Source organism: Siphateles boraxobius, unplaced genomic scaffold (genome assembly GCF_051911475.1).
Source record: "Siphateles boraxobius isolate OS27281-9 unplaced genomic scaffold, OSU_SipBor_1 110, whole genome shotgun sequence".
Classification (NCBI taxonomy): domain Eukaryota; kingdom Metazoa; phylum Chordata; class Actinopteri; order Cypriniformes; family Leuciscidae; genus Siphateles; species Siphateles boraxobius.
Window position 1 is genome coordinate 12,976 of NW_027508712.1, and position 17,233 is coordinate 30,208.

General features: G+C 39.8%; 1 long non-coding RNA gene across 1 annotated transcript; it reads left to right on the forward strand.

Moving 5' to 3' along the window:
- The first annotated feature begins 527 nt into the window (after nt 1–527).
- LOC143704934 (uncharacterized) lies at nt 528–2,041 on the forward strand. The gene is made up of 3 exons (XR_013191877.1): nt 528–768; nt 860–1,142; nt 1,272–2,041. It is a non-coding gene; the product is annotated as an uncharacterized LOC143704934 (long non-coding RNA).
- The last annotated feature ends 15,192 nt before the right edge of the window (nt 2,042–17,233 follow it).

A 17,233-nucleotide genomic window follows, 5' to 3' on the forward strand; every position in this document is an offset into this window, starting at 1 on the left:
TGTGGAAGGATAGAGATCTGAAGTACATGTCTCTCAGGTCGAACGCTGCAGACCAATCTTGGTTTGATTGTTGATTTCATTTAGTTACAGTTTTTTTTTCTATTGCTTACACAGTAAAATTAGAACTTTCCCACAATTAGCAAAACCTTACACTCAAGGAGCAAAACACCGGCCTAGATTTGCACAACTGTAAGCACATTGTCAGCTTCACACTTTTTGCAAAACATTACACACAGTGATTTGCAAAACACTAAACACACTTGTATGCATTTGACACAGAAATTTACCAAAGGGTTTCAAATGAACACACCCATGAACCAATTGGTTAAACACAGCCACCAGGTGTGCACACACACTGGTGCTTAATTGTAGACACACCAATCAGGTTTAAGTACTATAAAAAGGCAACAGGTGAGTTCACCTGTCTTCAAAATGGACGGTGTCAGAGAAAGAGGAAGAGGGAGAGTGCGGATGAGAGGGGGGAATCCGGAGAGAACAAGGTGAAGGTGAAGGTGGAGGTGGAGGTGGAGGTGGAAGAGGAAGAGGAAGAGGGAGAGGGAGAGGGAGAGGGAAAGGAAGACCTGGAGGAGTGGTAGGACATGAACAAAGAAGAAGACAACCAAATCTGTGTAACGAAATTCGTGCAACAATTGTGGACCATGTAATAAACCACGGACTAACACTGAGGGAAGCTGGACTGAGAGTACAGCCTAACCTAAGCAGGTACACGGTGGCATCAATAGTTCGGACATTTCGTCAAGAGCACAGGTGAGAAACTTCTCTTCAATCAACAGAAAATCCATTGGTTACTGCATGTGTCATTTTACAGTGAGCTATGTATTTTGTTTGGCCAACATAGGATTGAACATCGTGAGCACCAATGAGGGAGGGGCCCCATATTCACACAGGAGCAAGAGAGAGAGATCATAAACCTCGTTTTGGCCAATAATGCAATCAGACTTCGAGAAATTCAAGCCCATATTGTCAATGATCTCCTCATTTTCAATAATGTCCAACAGGTCTCTCTGTCAACAATAGCCCGTATCCTTAAAAAACATCGAGTTCTGATGAAACAACTGTATAAAGTGCCATTTGAAAGAAATTCAGACATGGTGAAGATCCTGCGGCGTGAATATGTGGTGGTACGTTTTGTTCACTGACTGTAGTATTGTGTACTGCACACATAACCTTTTTACTGTACATGTAATTTTACTATATAGCAGACCTACAGTATATTGATCTACACAATGTGATCTTTTGCTGTTTTTCAGAGAGTTTTGCAAATGGATGCGGAGGAAGTCCCGCATGAGTTTATATACATTGATGAGGCTGGATTTAACCTGACAACAGTGCGAAGAAGGGGAAGAAACATCATTGGCCACAGGGCTATTGTCAATGTACCAGGGCAACGTGGGGGTAACATTACCCTTTGTGCTGCCATTACACAGAATGGGGTCATCCACTACCATGCCAACTTGGGTCCTTACAACACTGTCCTCATTCTTAAATTTTTAGACAGATTACACGATATTATCACAGCAGCAAACCAAAGGGACCAGATGCAATACATTGTCATCTGGGACAATGTAGCTTTCCATCGTTCTGCTCTGGTCCAAAACTGGTTTCATCAACACCCACAATTTACAGCTCAGTATCTTCCACCATACTCCCCCTTCCTAAACCCCATCGAGGAGTTCTTCTCAACATGGCGGTGGAAGGTTTATGATCTCCGGCCCTATGTCCAGATGCCCCTCATTCAAGCTATGGAGGAAGCATGTGATCAAATTGAAGCAGCATTCATACAAGGGTGGATTCGTCACTCGAAAAGATTCTTCTCACGTTGCCTTGCAAATGAAAATATAGCCTGTGATGTTGACGAGGCCCTGTGGCCAGAACCAACTAGGCGGAGAGATGTTTAGTACTGAACTAGATATGTAATTTGTTACAGTATTACTGTAAGCTTACAGTACAATGGTACGTTCAGTAATACTGTATGAAAACTGGAAAATGTTTTTTTGTTGAAATGTTCAGTATTGACTGACTTGAGTACATGAAAAGAAATACATATTTTCATTAGTCTGCAAAATTTGTGTCATCTGGTGTTGGTGAATTTATTTTTACACTGTGTGTAAAAATACACACAAGTGTTTTAGGTTGAGCCCAGGAGTGTTTAACTGATTCAAACAGAGTCAAACCATATGATGGTTGTGTTTATGTTATGACAACAAAATAAGGTTTTTATAAGACATTGAATAGTTTTGACAAAAGTGTTCCATTTTGCAAATGATCTGAAGTGTTGTGCTACTTTGGTGTAGGGTTGTGTTAATTGTGTGTAGTGTTTTGACAAACCGGGCCCTGTTTTAAAAATTGTGCTTAAGCAATCGAAAAAAACTGTAATAGAAAATAATTGATTAATAAAATAAACTCTTCATGTAATTTATTCTAAGAATATCCTCACTTTGCAGCATTTAAGAGTATGAGGCAGAAGAAAAAAAAAAAAAACCAAGTCACCGGCACATGAGCACCAGTCTAATTCTATTTAATAACTCATCCCACTCATAATTATGACTGACACTTCAAAAATCACAATCACAAATGTGCTCTATGATTATTATTTTTGTCATATCCCATAAGTGCTTTGGCAGCAGGCATAATTAGATCTGATTCATATGCACATATTCATGTTCATTTACATACTTCCTTAATTGCTTGATGGATGATCTGGTTCCTATAAAGCCAAAACGGATGGATCTATTATGATAGACACTAGTTCATTAAAATGGTCAATGCTTATCTGGTTTATTCTTTAATCTAGCTTTTTAAGATAAATATCTGTCATCAATTACTCCCACTCATGCAATTCCAAATCTGAAGGACTTTATTTGTCCTGCAAATGTTGCAAACCTCGCTGGAAAATGCTAATGTTGGTGTGTGTGTGTGTGTGTGTGTGTGTGTGTGTGTGTGTGTGTGTGTGTGTGTGTGTGTGTGTGTGTGTGTGTGTGTGTGTGTGTGTGTGTGTGTGTGTGTGTGTGTGTGTGTGTGTTACCTACTTAACTATATTTTGGGGACAAATTTGTACCCAGAAGTGACCGAAACCTGACAAAATCTCCAAAACCTCCTTTAGGGACGTCCTCATTTGTATATCTGGCATACAAATAAAGTAATTAAAGTTTTTTTTTTAAATATAAAAACGGCAAAAGTTTTGTGTGATGAGTAGGTTGAGGGGTCGGGTTAGTGTGTGTGTGTGTGTGTGTGTGTGTGTGTGTGTGTGTGTGTGTGTGTGTGTGTGTGTGTGTGTGTGTGTGTGTGTGTGTGTGTGTGTGTGTGTGTGTGTGAGAGAGAGAGAGAGAGATGGGTAGGTTTAATGGTAGTGTTAGTTTAAAGAGAGATTATACCATTTGTATAGTATAAATTACGTCTACGGAATGTCAGAAGTCAGAGCTAGCTAACCGCATATGCAGCGAACTGCATAAACTAAAATATATCCCTGTAGATAATAGTTTTAATAGTTAATAGTTATATAGTTTAATAGTTTTGAAAATAGTTGAAAATAGTTTTTCAACCTACAAAATAATATTTAATCTCAGCTCTAAAGCGAAGTAAAACTTATGGCAGAAACATGACGGGACAGACTCGACTTTCAGCATTAGCCTTGGTAGAAAAGACCCATTGTTGGAACTGAAACACACAGATAACCTGTACAACAGAATATAATCAAAGACTACTTGAGGAAAGAAATAAGGATGTAAGAATTCTGAGTAAAAATAATCAGTAGTTTTGATGAGTATAATGCTTATATATCAACTTTAATACATGGAATTCCTGCCGCTAAAATACAGACCGTTCTATCTACCCCGGGAGTTTACTGCTGTGGTTGTGGCTGCTGTATATGTCCACCCACGTGCTAATGTTAAGTTAGCCATGAAAAACTGTACGAGGCTATTAGTGCACAACAAAAAAAGATACCTGACAGTCTTTTCATTGTGGCGGGAGACTTAAATCATTCAAATTTAAAGTCAGTCCTACCTAAGTTTCACAAAAACATTAAGATTGAAACGGAAAGGGAAAAACACTGGATCAGGTGTATACGAATATAAAGGGAGCCTATAGAGCACTGCCAGCCCCCCACCTCGTTCAATCTGATCATCTGCCCCTATTCCTCAGACCAACATATACAGATATGTTGCTAACAGAAATAAATGCCAAATCAAGACTGTGCAGATCTGGACTGAGGAAACAGAATCTGCACTACAGGACTGCTTTGAAGATACTATGTGGGAGCTCTTTGACCATGCAGACATTGAGCAATACACCACCACAGTACTGTTATACATTAAGTTCTGTATTGAAAACACCATCCAGACTAAACAAGTCAAACTGATCCCTAACCAGAAGCCCTGGTTCAACAGAAATGTATATACTCTTCTGAAGGCCAGGGATGCTGCCTTGCTATCTGGGGACCAGGAGGCCAACAGGAAATCCAGGGCTGACCTGAGAAGGGGGATCACTTCTGCTAAGAAAAATTACAAGCTGCGCATTGAACAGCATTTTAAAGAAAATAACCACCGCAGCATGTGGCAGGGAATCAGGACAATAACAAACAATACAGCAAACTATGGCCCACCCTCTTCTGTTGACCCTTCTCTCCCGGACCAGCTGAATCTCTTCTTCGCCCGCTTTGAGGATGGAGCTAGTGCAGGACAGACCATCGTCAGTACTCATGTGGATGAGCAAACAATTGTACTAGATCAGCAGCAGGCTTTGCAGAACATTAACATCAGAAAAGCACCTGGACCGGATGGTGTCACAGGACGTGTACTAAAGGAATGTGCTCACCAGCTAACAGCTGTTTGGACTGACATATTCAACAGGTCACTGAAGGAGGCTACAGTTCCTACCTGCCTAAAGACTGCAACCATCATTCCTGTTCCAAAACAGACAACGGTTGCATGCCTGAATGACTACAGACCAATAGCATTAACACCAGTCATAATGAAATGTTTTGAGAGAGATTGGTACTGAACAGCATCAAGGCCTTCATTCCAGCTAATCTGGACCAACATCAATTTGCCTACAGAGCTAACAGATGCACCGATGACGCCATCTCACTTGCACTTCACACTGCCCTCACTCACCTGGAGAACCCCAACACATATGTCAGGATGCTTTTTGTTGACTTAAGTTCAGCTTTTAACACCATCAACTCCAGCAAGCTAGTCAACAAACTGCTGTTACTTTGCCTGGACTCTCACCTCACTCTCACCTGGATTAAGAACTTTCTCACTGAAAGACCCCAGCATGTCAGACTTGGAAATATTACCTCCTCCACCACCATCCTCAACACTGGCACTCCCCAGGGTTGTGTTCTTAGTTCGCTCCTTTACTCACTATTCACCTATGACTGTTTTCCCATTCATGACTCAAACTCCATTTTCAAATTTGCAGATGATACAGCTGTGGTGGGGCTGGTAGCCAACAATGAGGAGACCGCCTACAGGGAGGAGGTCCAATCACTAGTATCATGGTGTAGCAGAAACAACTTAATCATCAACACAAAGAAAACAAAAGAAATCATAATCGATTTTAGGAAATGCAAAAACAACAGTCATGACAGTCTTGAGATACATGGAGAGGAGGTGGAACAGGTCCAAAGCTTCAGATATCTAGGGCTGCGTCTGGCGGAGGATCTGACCTGGGGAGTGAACACCAAAGAGATAGGGAAAAGAGCTCAGCAGAGACTCTTTTTCCTGCGAACTCTAAGAAGCACTGGGGTCCCGCAGACACTCCTCACAAACTTCTATAGGTGCACAATAGAGAGTGTGCTGGCATACAGCTGCACAGTGTGGTTCTCCAGCTGCACTACTGAGGAGAAAAAAGACCCGCAGCGGGTAATTAAAACTGCCCAGAGAATAATCGGTGCAACTCTTCCAAGCCTTGAGGACATCAATCTCAGTAGGCTGCAGAGAAGAGCAGCAAGCATCAGGGCGGATCCTACACACCCTGGCCATACCCTATTCGACACCCTACCCTCAGGCAGGCTTAGGGTCATCGAAACTTTTTTTTTTCAAACATTCATACTTTTGTAACATCTGAAGAACGACAGACAAGGGAGGCTCCGTTTCTGAACTTTTTAATCAGAACGCAAAACAACATGAACGCCCCAGCCTAACTCACTCGCTCGTTTCTCTACCGGCCTTTTCCGAACTCACCGCATTAACCCTATTACTGCCGGTGCAAAATAACCCAGCAATTTCACAACAACTATAAAGAGTCTGGGTTTAACTTTATTTTGATGGTCCCTTTAACACATTCTGTTGACTATAAGTAACGTTGCACCTACATGTCTACTAACTCTTATTAGAGTATTAGCAGAGTATTAGTAGACTGGTAGGGTTAGGGTTAGAATAGGTAGACAAGTAGTAGCAAAGTTACTTATAGTCAGTAGAGTGTCTGTTGAGGAGCATCAAAATAAAGAGTTAGCAGATATGAAGCAGACAGTCCACTAATACTCTAATGAGAGTTAGTTGACATGTAGTTGCAAAGTTACTTATAGTCAACAGAATGTTCAAAAGGGACCATCAAAATAAAGTGTTACCAGAGTCTGTGCGCTATTAAAAGCATATTAAGAGGTGGATTAATTCAGGTACGACACCACTGAAGGCCTAGGTGTGAATGCACCACCCGACACTGTGTTAGGACATGGAAAAAAACTGTTTACTAAGTTTGAATCAGAGGCTGTAATGACAGCAGTTTATTCATCCGAGCGCAGACGTCCAGTCTTTTATTTTGGGAAATAAAACCTCATCCCAGACCACCCGAAGACACACACCAAAGGCACAACAGCAGAATAGAGGCAGGAAAAGATCAGACATGAAACACACATCTCCGGTTGGGATGATTTAGCTAATCCTGTACCAGGCCTTAAATGATAAGAAGAAGAATGCTAATGGGTCACTGTGAGGGTTTGGGGAATGTGGAAAATGAGGGATGATCCTAGACCTAGAGATTTGAATCACTTTAATTTCAGACTTTGAAGGATCAGACAGCATTTCAAATGTTGCTTGCTGTTTGTTGTTCCTCTCAGAGTGTGTTGTAATATCTGTGCACTGCCAGAGAATTGTTGTGGTCATGTTTCGAAAGATTTGAAAGATCACAACTGACTAGCCAATTGGTTAGGATAAGAAGTTTGCCTAGATTTGTTCTTACTTTTTCTTATGTTGGTGTTGATATTTTAGCGATGGTACTTTAGCATGCTGTGCTTTAGCTGTTTGAGAGTTTGCACTGAAACATACTCAAAGAAAAGTGGAAAATGCATCTTCTTTAAATCTGCTGGTACATCCATGCATATTCATGCATATATTCAGATAGACATCTTTTATTCCAGTTAAAACAGTTAGTTGACTAGATGTTTAAATAATCCACCACGTGTATATTGCGTAAAAGCTGGGGGGGGGGGGGGGTATTCTTATTGTGAGTAAGTAGGATTTATGTAGATATTATGTAAATATTTTTTGGTAACTAAGATAAATTGAAATAAAACAAATTATAAATATTAAGTGAAAAACTTACAATGCTTGAACAAAAATTAGAAATTAGGCAACTAAAATAAGTACTAAAAGTAAAACTGAAATAAAAATGTATTAAAGCTATATTAATGTGAAAAAATAGTAAAACTAATAACCACACAATTAGTAAAGTTTAAACAAAAATGAAAACTATTAAAATTAAAAATAATTTAAAACATTAATAAATAATACAATAGTGCATGAATAATACTGAAATAACAGTGGTGGAATTCAATATTAATAAAATCTAATTAATTCAATATAGTCCACAAATCAATCTGTTATTGTCAGGTTTATGTTCAGTTTTGTGCTCCCAGTTCCCGTGTTTATTTCCTGTCTTCGTTGGTTGACCTTGGCTGTGTCTGAAATCACCCCCTATAATTCACTATCGCCTACACTACTCCACTAATATACTCAGGGGTGCACATTACTTTTTTGGTCTGGTTCTCAAGGAGCACCTGGAGATCTGGTAGCCTACTCACACTTTACACGGCACACTTATCCTACAAGCTGTCGTCATCACAAATGAAATAAGTAGTGCTTTATGTTTTGAGTGTATTCAGGTACAGACATTGAATAATCAAATGTAAAATAAGACTATAGTCTTCTTCACTGTATAAATTAAATATAATTAATGTAATTAATACAATTTATCTGTGTTAAAGCTATACAAGTGATTTTCTCTTTCTCTTTTGTTGTTTGATTAACATTGGATTAACAAACAGCTGCGGGAATATTAGGCTGCTATCATTTTAAGATAATTGCACAGATCCAATGACATGCATCCGGTTTACTTTCTCAATTGTTCACAGCACACAGACTGTTGTTGAGGATGCTAGCCAAGACAGGCATTTTGACTTAATTTTGCATGTATGCGTCTGTTCAAGCCACGGTTCAAGGTCAAAAGGAGAGAAAAAGGCCTGAATTTGACACAAAACAGTGTGCGAATTCCAGTCTTGTTTTTGCACTTGATGTTTGAACTGACAGGACTTAAAAACACATGCAAATGATAAACTCAATCTATGATGGGTAAACTTTGCAATTAATCCGTGAATCACATGCGTTCCGAACCGAAACCGATCAACTAAGACCTATACATGCATGACATCACACATCCTGCGATGTGACTGTTTTGCGGATACGCACATCGCGATATTGATGCTAAAACGTTATATTGTGCTGCCCTAATCATTATTGCTATCTTACCAGAGATGGAGAAAAATCCTACTTCAGTAAGTAAACGTGTCCGTGTCCCCAAAAATGTTGGTTCTCAAAAGCGATTCCCTCCACGTTTTCTGGTGCAGTTATATGCACGCCTGAATATAGTTCACACCAAAACAAGTGAGTGAATTAAATAAATATTTAAAACTTTGCCAACTGGCTGCAGAAAGTGGATGCAAAGAATCTTGAACTCTGACATGGAAACTAACATGTATAAACAAATTAAAACCTATAATAAACAAACCTAAACAACAACAATAACAGTTTAAAAATCAATTAAAAAGGAATTTATTCCTGTGTTATATTACGCTGTAGCCACATTGGACCAGCGGTTTGGAAAATGAATGGGTGGATGATTCAACCGAAGCTGAAGCAAATTAATTTGGCGTGCAATTCTCACAGTGCATTAAGGGTATTCAGGGATGAAAAATCTTCCTATCTTAATCTTTATCTACTAAAGGGATAGTTCACGCAAAAATGAAAAATTCTGTCAGTAATTACTCTCCCTCTTGTTGTTCCAACCCCAAAAGACTTTCGTTCATCTTCGGAACAAAAATTAAGATATGTTTGATGAAATCTGAGAGCTGGATCACTCCTTTATAGACGCATGAGAGAAATAAAAACTTTAGCATCAGTTCTGCCGGGAAAACTCAATTGGTATGTCACTTATTACCTTCTCATCTATCCAATCATGTTCTAATATTTGTGGTATAAAAGATCGGTTCTTACACATATCTGAGTTCGCAGATGCTGACACTTTCGTTCAGTTGCTGACCAAACATGTCTCAGGACACGCATATCGTTTGCATTTATTCTGATTCCGACGATGAACTTGTCCCGCCGTCTCCTCCTGCTGCACGCCGCAGTTGGCACATTCAGTGCGGTACTTCCCCATGGGCGCAGTGGTCCTCTGAGAGCGTGGTCAGCGTTCTAGAGGACGCCAGCATACCCATCAGCCAAGGTCTATCAAGAGAAGACTACTTCTTCTCGCCCATAACACCCTGGGTAATCCACCAGTTTCCAATCCTTCGACTCCAAAAGCCTCGTCATCGTTTGCTCAGCCAAAATAAGCCGGCAGGAAGAAACATTAACTTGGCTACATTACTGCTTCCCTCGCCTGCTGCTGACAGGAAAATGGTTGACTGTGGTGACATGGCAGTACTCCTCAAAACTTCTGATCCCCATTTGCAACGCAATCTTTCGTTTGGCGAATTTGTAATAGGTTTTAGTATTTACAGAGACATGTTGTGCCAAGTCTATCCTTATAGAAGAGAAGAGTTAGATCTCTATCCAGCTGTGATAGTGGACTTCAACCAAAGATATGGGGACACTTTATTTTATGAATACCGCAAGTCATTCTCTGCTAAATCTGCCTCATTCATCACACTGTTTAACTCAAGGCTAGACTGGTCAGTTGCTGACACCAAAAAAGCATGGCTTGTGCTATAGTTAGTGTACATGGACACATGGCTTCATTCTGCCCTAAACATTAGCTAGCCGTGATCCGTCCGCTGGCCGTGGTGCTGAAAATGTAAGGCTTCCTTCAAACAGCATAGGTCGCACCGTTGTTGAATTCAACGGCGTTCCTCTATGTCATCAATTTAATGAGTCCGTTAGTTCTTATCCTAATTGTAAATTTGCTCATATTTGTAGTTTTTGCAAGGATCCGCACCCGAAATCTGTCTGTCCAGAAATCAGGTACAAACCTGCAACCCACGGGAAAGCCCCAATTCTGAAAAAAATCTGAATAGTCACCCATCTTCTCCTATTAATATTACAAACCAATAATGCACCTAAAGTGTGCATTTCCTGGATGTCAGAATCGTGAGAAACCAATGAGAAAACGTAAAAGTCCCTTACCAATGCCGCAAAATGAATGGCTTACCTTTACACTTTCCCATCAAATGATTGTGAGCGTCATCTTCTCAGTTCTCACGCATGTGCCGTGGCGCTCTCGTCAACTCACATCAGAGGCACACACAGAAGAAAATTAATAGTTGAATAAAGTCATTATTTTGGGGGGGTTTAATGCACAAAAAGTATTCTCGTCGCTTGATAAACTTGAGGTTGAGCCACTTTAGTCACTTGGACTATTTTAACAATGTCTTTACTAACTTTCCTGGGCTGGCAGATGCAATTACAGAGCAACATGAGGGTGAGTAATTGTTGACAGAATTTTCATATTTGGGTGAACTAAGCCAAAACTGAACATAAACCCGAAGGCCTTTGCAATTCAGAGGCCTGTTTCCAAAAAATATATATTTTGGAGCCTTTTTATTATCTATTTATAAACACATTCTATCCACACATTACCATCACGACAGAAAACAAAATCAACATTCAGTCTTCACTCTCTCAGTCCCTCAGCGTAACGATCAGGCCATGAGAGGAAGGAAAGAAAAATGAGAGAACAGGGATTAGATAAGTGATTTAATACAATATGAATATGAATAGGCTACATCAAGAGGAAATGTTTTACACTTACTCATATTTTGACGTTTATGACTTTTTCAGATTACGGAGTGCAGCAAAAGCTCTGTCAAGTTTATACTTATCCAGCGATCTCATAACATCGTGTTCAATTGGCATCAGTCTTTCCTGCAGCATGGTATACAATATACAGTAAATATAGAAAATCATTGTCTTAACACGTGATTCATTCAATCATTCAGTCAAACGATTCCTTCGAAACACAGGTCTCACTCATTCCGTTGTTCAGAGACACACGATGGCTGTTTTGTGGATTTGTTGCGAAATAGGGCAAAAACACACAAGGTTTAGAATAGAAAATGGGGAAATGAATGTGTTTTGAGCATTCAACCATGAAAACCTGTTCTCGTAGAGCCCCAAAACAACACCAAGACCTCAACAAAGAGCTAACAGGCCTCTTTTAATAAGTTAATTCATTTTATCACAAAAAGGTTTAGGTCACATGGTGCGTTTGTCGTGGGTTCTTATATTGAGCTTTGTTTTTATTTGAAAATATTGTAGGTTTTAGAAAAACCTGAACTTGTTCAAAGCAGTAGAAATCTTCTTTAGATGTCTTTGCTCTTTTAATCTCAGGTGAAGCTGAAGAATACCAAGCAATTTCATGTCTAACAATTCAAGTGTTATCTCTTTTTGATGGTCTGCGCTCAAAGACTCAAATTGCAGGACTCTTCAGAGGAGGAGATCTTATTGAAACCCTTGCCAAGATTTGACAGACAAGACCTGAAGACCTGGTTCTGATTTAATTTCTCACCCTGATTCTTATTAAGCACTTTTTTATGAGCAGCTATTTTATTAAATTCCTCACCCTCCGCAACAGATGTCGGTGACTTACCTTCATAGCTGACTGCGCCCCATCGCTGAACGACTTAAGAATGAATAACAAGCTATTTAAATCATTTGGCCACATGATGTTCAATTAGGTTTTCATGAGCTATGGAATGAGAACAAGCTCCAAGGCAGGCATAATTCATATAAATCTATCACACACCTTTGCTTAAATGATTAAAACTGAGAGGCATTTTAATGGAAGTAATTCAAGGTAAGCTTCATGCTTCAGGGATTCGGAGACGAGATATCCTTCAGAAACATAGTTCCATATCCAAAGCTTCTGATAAAAATCAGCTTATATTTTACTCATTTTCAGGTTTTAAGCTTAAGAATGAGAAACTCAATAGTTATATGACAGATTGAAATTAATCATACACTTTGACCAGGATTGTCCCACCACTCTTTTGACATTCTCTCCTCAGTTCAGAGGATTCTGTCAAATCTTTGCATATTGCCACAAATGCAGAAATGGCTTCACACATTGGAAATAAGAGCAAGTAATACATTATAATTCTTAATAGTCCCTTTAAATAGTATTGTTTACAGTTGTGGTTCAACAACCACCCACATCTACAGAGCGCAGACGCCACAGCAAATTATGTAAAAATGTAGTTATGCAAATAACCTTTACATTACACTTCAAATGACAAGGGAATTGATATAACCTGTTAAAATCCGTAAGCAAATCCCTCTAATTGTTTCATGGTGTGGTTAATGTGCTTGTCATTAAATAAAGTTATTTGATTTAGACTGTTTAATGTCCATTAATTTCCTGAATTACCGATCTATATAATTAAATAATTTATATAGCCTAAATAAAATATATAAAGAGCATTTGCTGCAAGGAGATGGAAATAACCATAAGTGAGGTCAAATTAGCCCAGCATTTAGTCAAAATTAGCAGAATTTAGGTTTAATTGTGCAACCCAACCTTCTGGGTTAAAATATGGAACCCAATGCACTTGGGTTTCTTTAACGCAGCATGTGTTCTATATTTACCCAGCGCCGGGCTTCTAAATGGGTTGTTTTTAACCCAAGTGTGAGAGCAAATATGTAAATATGTGCTCTACTTTCCTCTTAATAACAAAATAAACACACAACAGAAATGACAGCGGTTCAGAAAGCATCTGATCATAGAGGTGTGGATGGGTATGGTAGGGATGGGTCAAAGTGATTGACGGATGAGTATTACAAAACAATCAGTATTCAGACGTACATAGACAACCTAGGAAGTCAGGGAAGGGCTTTTGTAACTTATGTTATCACACATTGGCAATAAAGGAGCAATTAATACATGAAAATTACATTTATCCTCTTTTCTAGTGTTTACAGTTATGGTTTAACAATCAGCCACAGTATATTATGTAAAACTGTAGTTATACAAACTTCAAATGACAACAGACTTGATATTACATGTTAAAATCAAGAAGGATTTCCTCCCACTCTCATTCTCTCAAATGTCTCACAACTAGTTTTCTAGTACGGTTTCATTCACACACCTCAGGTTTCCTGGAAATGTGGGTGTTGTCCTGAACATCTACACCAGTCAGTTTGGATATAAATACATAACGCAGCCGTCTAAAACAGAAAGCATGTGCCTAACTCGAGTTCTACTACAGAGAGGTATAACAAACTTCTGATCCTAACTGAAATGCATTATGGGATCTCTGCCGTGTGAATAAATCCCAGTTGTTTATCATATAAAGTCAACCCGAAATAAGTCTGTTTATTTCATTGGAGGATGCATGAGGGTGCGTTTTTTTTTCTTCTTCTTCTTCAACAGAAACAAGTGTGCCAGCTCCCACAGTAATTCAAGAGTTTCTTTTGTTCCTGCCGTTGTTTTGAGTGCAAGCATGGAAAATAAGTGACTAAATAAACCCAGCCTCCTTCCCCAACCCCCCTTGACAAATTCAGCTCTCTCCAAAGCAATAGATCATTACCTGTCGTCTATTTTCAGAGTCTTGCACCTTGGAGTCCTGCTGTAATTTGAATTGCAAGTGACAAAGTTGTGCTGCCGGCTGTCAGCAGATCCCCTCCAGTGTTTATTAACTTTGTGAATTGAATAATTACCCGGGGTCAGCACATAATTGAGTCGACCTCATGAAATCACAGGAGGAACGGTTGTGATGTGCCAGTGTAATGTGTTCTCCTCCCGTCGGACACGAGTGACCCCGAACTCCCCATCTGCGGGACAGACGCTTCGATCTGTCCAGCTCATTATGAAGCTGAAATAACAGGACCTCATGTTTACTGTATGGGCAAGGTTACACACCATGCTCTCAAAGTCAGAAAGCTGGAGGAAAGATTTATCTGGAGATAAAACTAAAGCAAAGTGTTTCATTCGTGTGTCACGTGCAGATAAATCAAGAAATCTGATGTTTGTTTTGAGCAGTTTCTCCGTTTCAAGAACTAAAGCATAGACTTCATGTTGCTGACGATGTATGTCCTACAGATGAAGGGGAATTTCACTTTACAGGCTGTGTATGACCTTATTGAAACCTTATGTTTGTTCATTTTACTTGGCAGGATCTATTTGCACTAGTTAGATGCTATTTATCATTAGTGCAAATAGTGGCAGGTACTATTTGCACCTCAGTGTATAGTAGTATATTATAAAACAGTATGCAATAACATATTCAGTGCAAATTATTATATTCACTAAAATCATAAATAAATGCTGCCTATTGTCTATGTGTCATGGAGAGAAGCAGACAGGTAAATAGTTCAAACAGTTTTATTGAACAGAGGCACGGAGAGAACAGCAGAGGAGACTGGGGAGTATGAATGAGAGAATCAGAGCTGGATGATGAGCTTAGCTGAACGATGATTTTAATATGTTGTTGGGAGATGATGGTGGAGGATTCGGCGGCCGGATGACAGGAGACAGAAGACGGATGACGGGAAGCGGATGATCGGAGACGAAGTTCAGGTGAGGAATCTTCGAGGTAGGTATGAATCGGTAAGTATTCGAGTCTGTACGTTCTTGTAAGGACGAGACCAGACAAGGAAGTGATGGAGAAGGAGAAGTGCCTCTTTATAGTGTGTGTTGATGATGAAGTGCAGGTGCGGTGAACGAGTGGGTGGAGCGTGCTGATCTGGCGACTCTGTGACACATTGGGCCCTATCTTGCACCCAGCGCAATTGACTTTGTACATGTATCATTCGTATTTTGTGCCCGCACAAAGCGGACTTTTCCCTCCACAGACGCACGCCGGCAAACTAGGGAGAGAACTTGCGCTCCCGGGGCGGTTCAGCGCAAAAAAGGAGGCGTGTTCTGGCGCAAACAATCCCTGGTGCTATTTTGCAGTTCCAGAAAACAATTGCGCCACTGACCAGAAAAAACCTAGTCTAAAGTCAGTGGCGTGTTGCGCGTACATTCAGATGCTATTTTAAGCGCGCATGCTTGGCCATAATACAGAGAGTGAACAATGCGCATACACTGTAGATGATTCTCTCATCCACACAGATGCATTTTCCTTTTTGCAAATGATACATTATTATAAGGAAAAATATTAAAACACAAGGGAAATCATTGTTGTGTCCATGACGATGGGAAAAATAGGCATAAAGCTTACACATTTACCCAAATTATTATATGCATGTTTAACCGAAGCTAATTTGGGTGGGTTTGTCCCATCCCCGATGTCACTTCTCTTTCTTTTTACGGCCCTGACGAGAACATCGATCTCCTCGGCTGTGAACCGATTCTGAAGCGCCTGGTAAATGCGCCGTTATAATAGTATTGCGCCATGGAACAAGCGCACCTCGTTCATCATGCTCTTAAAGGGAATGTGATATAAATCTCTTATTGGTTTGTTTCCCGATACGCCCAAACCACACCTATGAATAATGAAGCTACTTCAGACCAACCCCTTTTAGATTTGCGCCGGGCGCAAGAGGCATTTATCCCGCCGGGAAAATAGCAACAGCGCCGGGATCCGCCCACAAAGTTACTTGCACTTTGCACTTGACACTTGCGTTTCAGATCGTTAGAATAGGGCCCTATGTCTATTTCCATACTGTGATATGTATGTAATGTTTTTTTTTCTCTCTCTCTCTCCTCTTTTTTTCTCTTTATTGTTATGCTTTGTACCAAGATCCTAGTCTTATCCACACCCACGTATCACCCAGCTGCACTTGATGATCCACTAATCGCCACTAGTCTTAGGCCACATTTACACAGAGCCAGTATTTAGAGAAAGTTTTTAGAGATAATCATTTTCTGTGATAAAAACGGGGTTTTTGTGTAAATGAGAGGCCAAACCGCAGGGAAATATCTGCGTCTTCCCTTCGTGTAAACGGGGCATAAGAATACTTGTTTCAGCAATTGATATGAGTCCTGAAGAAGGCTGTTGCTGAAACGCATAGATCTACTTTTAACTGGTTTTAATGATTTAGCCCAGTTCATTAAAGGCTGTTTACTTTTAGTCTACATAAATAGATGCTGGCTTATTGGGACATTATTTGTCCCTACCTGTTAGGCACTTTATTTGCACTTTTCGAATATTTTCTTAATTTCTTTTGAAAATAAACTTCTCTCTGAGCTGATATGCAATGGGAAAAGGGAGAAGAATAAGTTCGGGAAAAGGCAGATTCAAACTCGGGTCGGTCGCGTAAAAAGCTGACGCCAGCCGTCTTACTCTCCGCACACTGATCCTGTTATCTGACAGGTTTCTTGTGTAATTCTGTCTGTCAATCAGACACTGGTGGGCGGAGCTACTGTAAACAGCCTCTGATAACAAAGCGGACTATTGCTATTTACACTTGGTGTAAACATACACTTGTTTTTAGTTTCAAGCAGACTGACTCCTGTCTGAAAAGGTGATCAAATTGCTAGCTTGTCACGGTTTATTGTTTATTTTGGTTTATTGATTATTAGTTGACTTATTTGTAGCTCTATATATATATATGTATATATATATATCAATATTAGATTATGCATTTTATATAGACTTGTGACATTACATGCAAAAATCATATTGCTAAGTAGTTCAGTCTGTCTGCCAGTGAAGTAGTTTTATCACTGCAAACCCAATCACAGTTCTTTATATTTACTGTTCTCGAAGCTCATTTTAATGTTTTAACCTCATTGCAACCGAAGCAGTGCTATGATTGACATTAAACCCGGG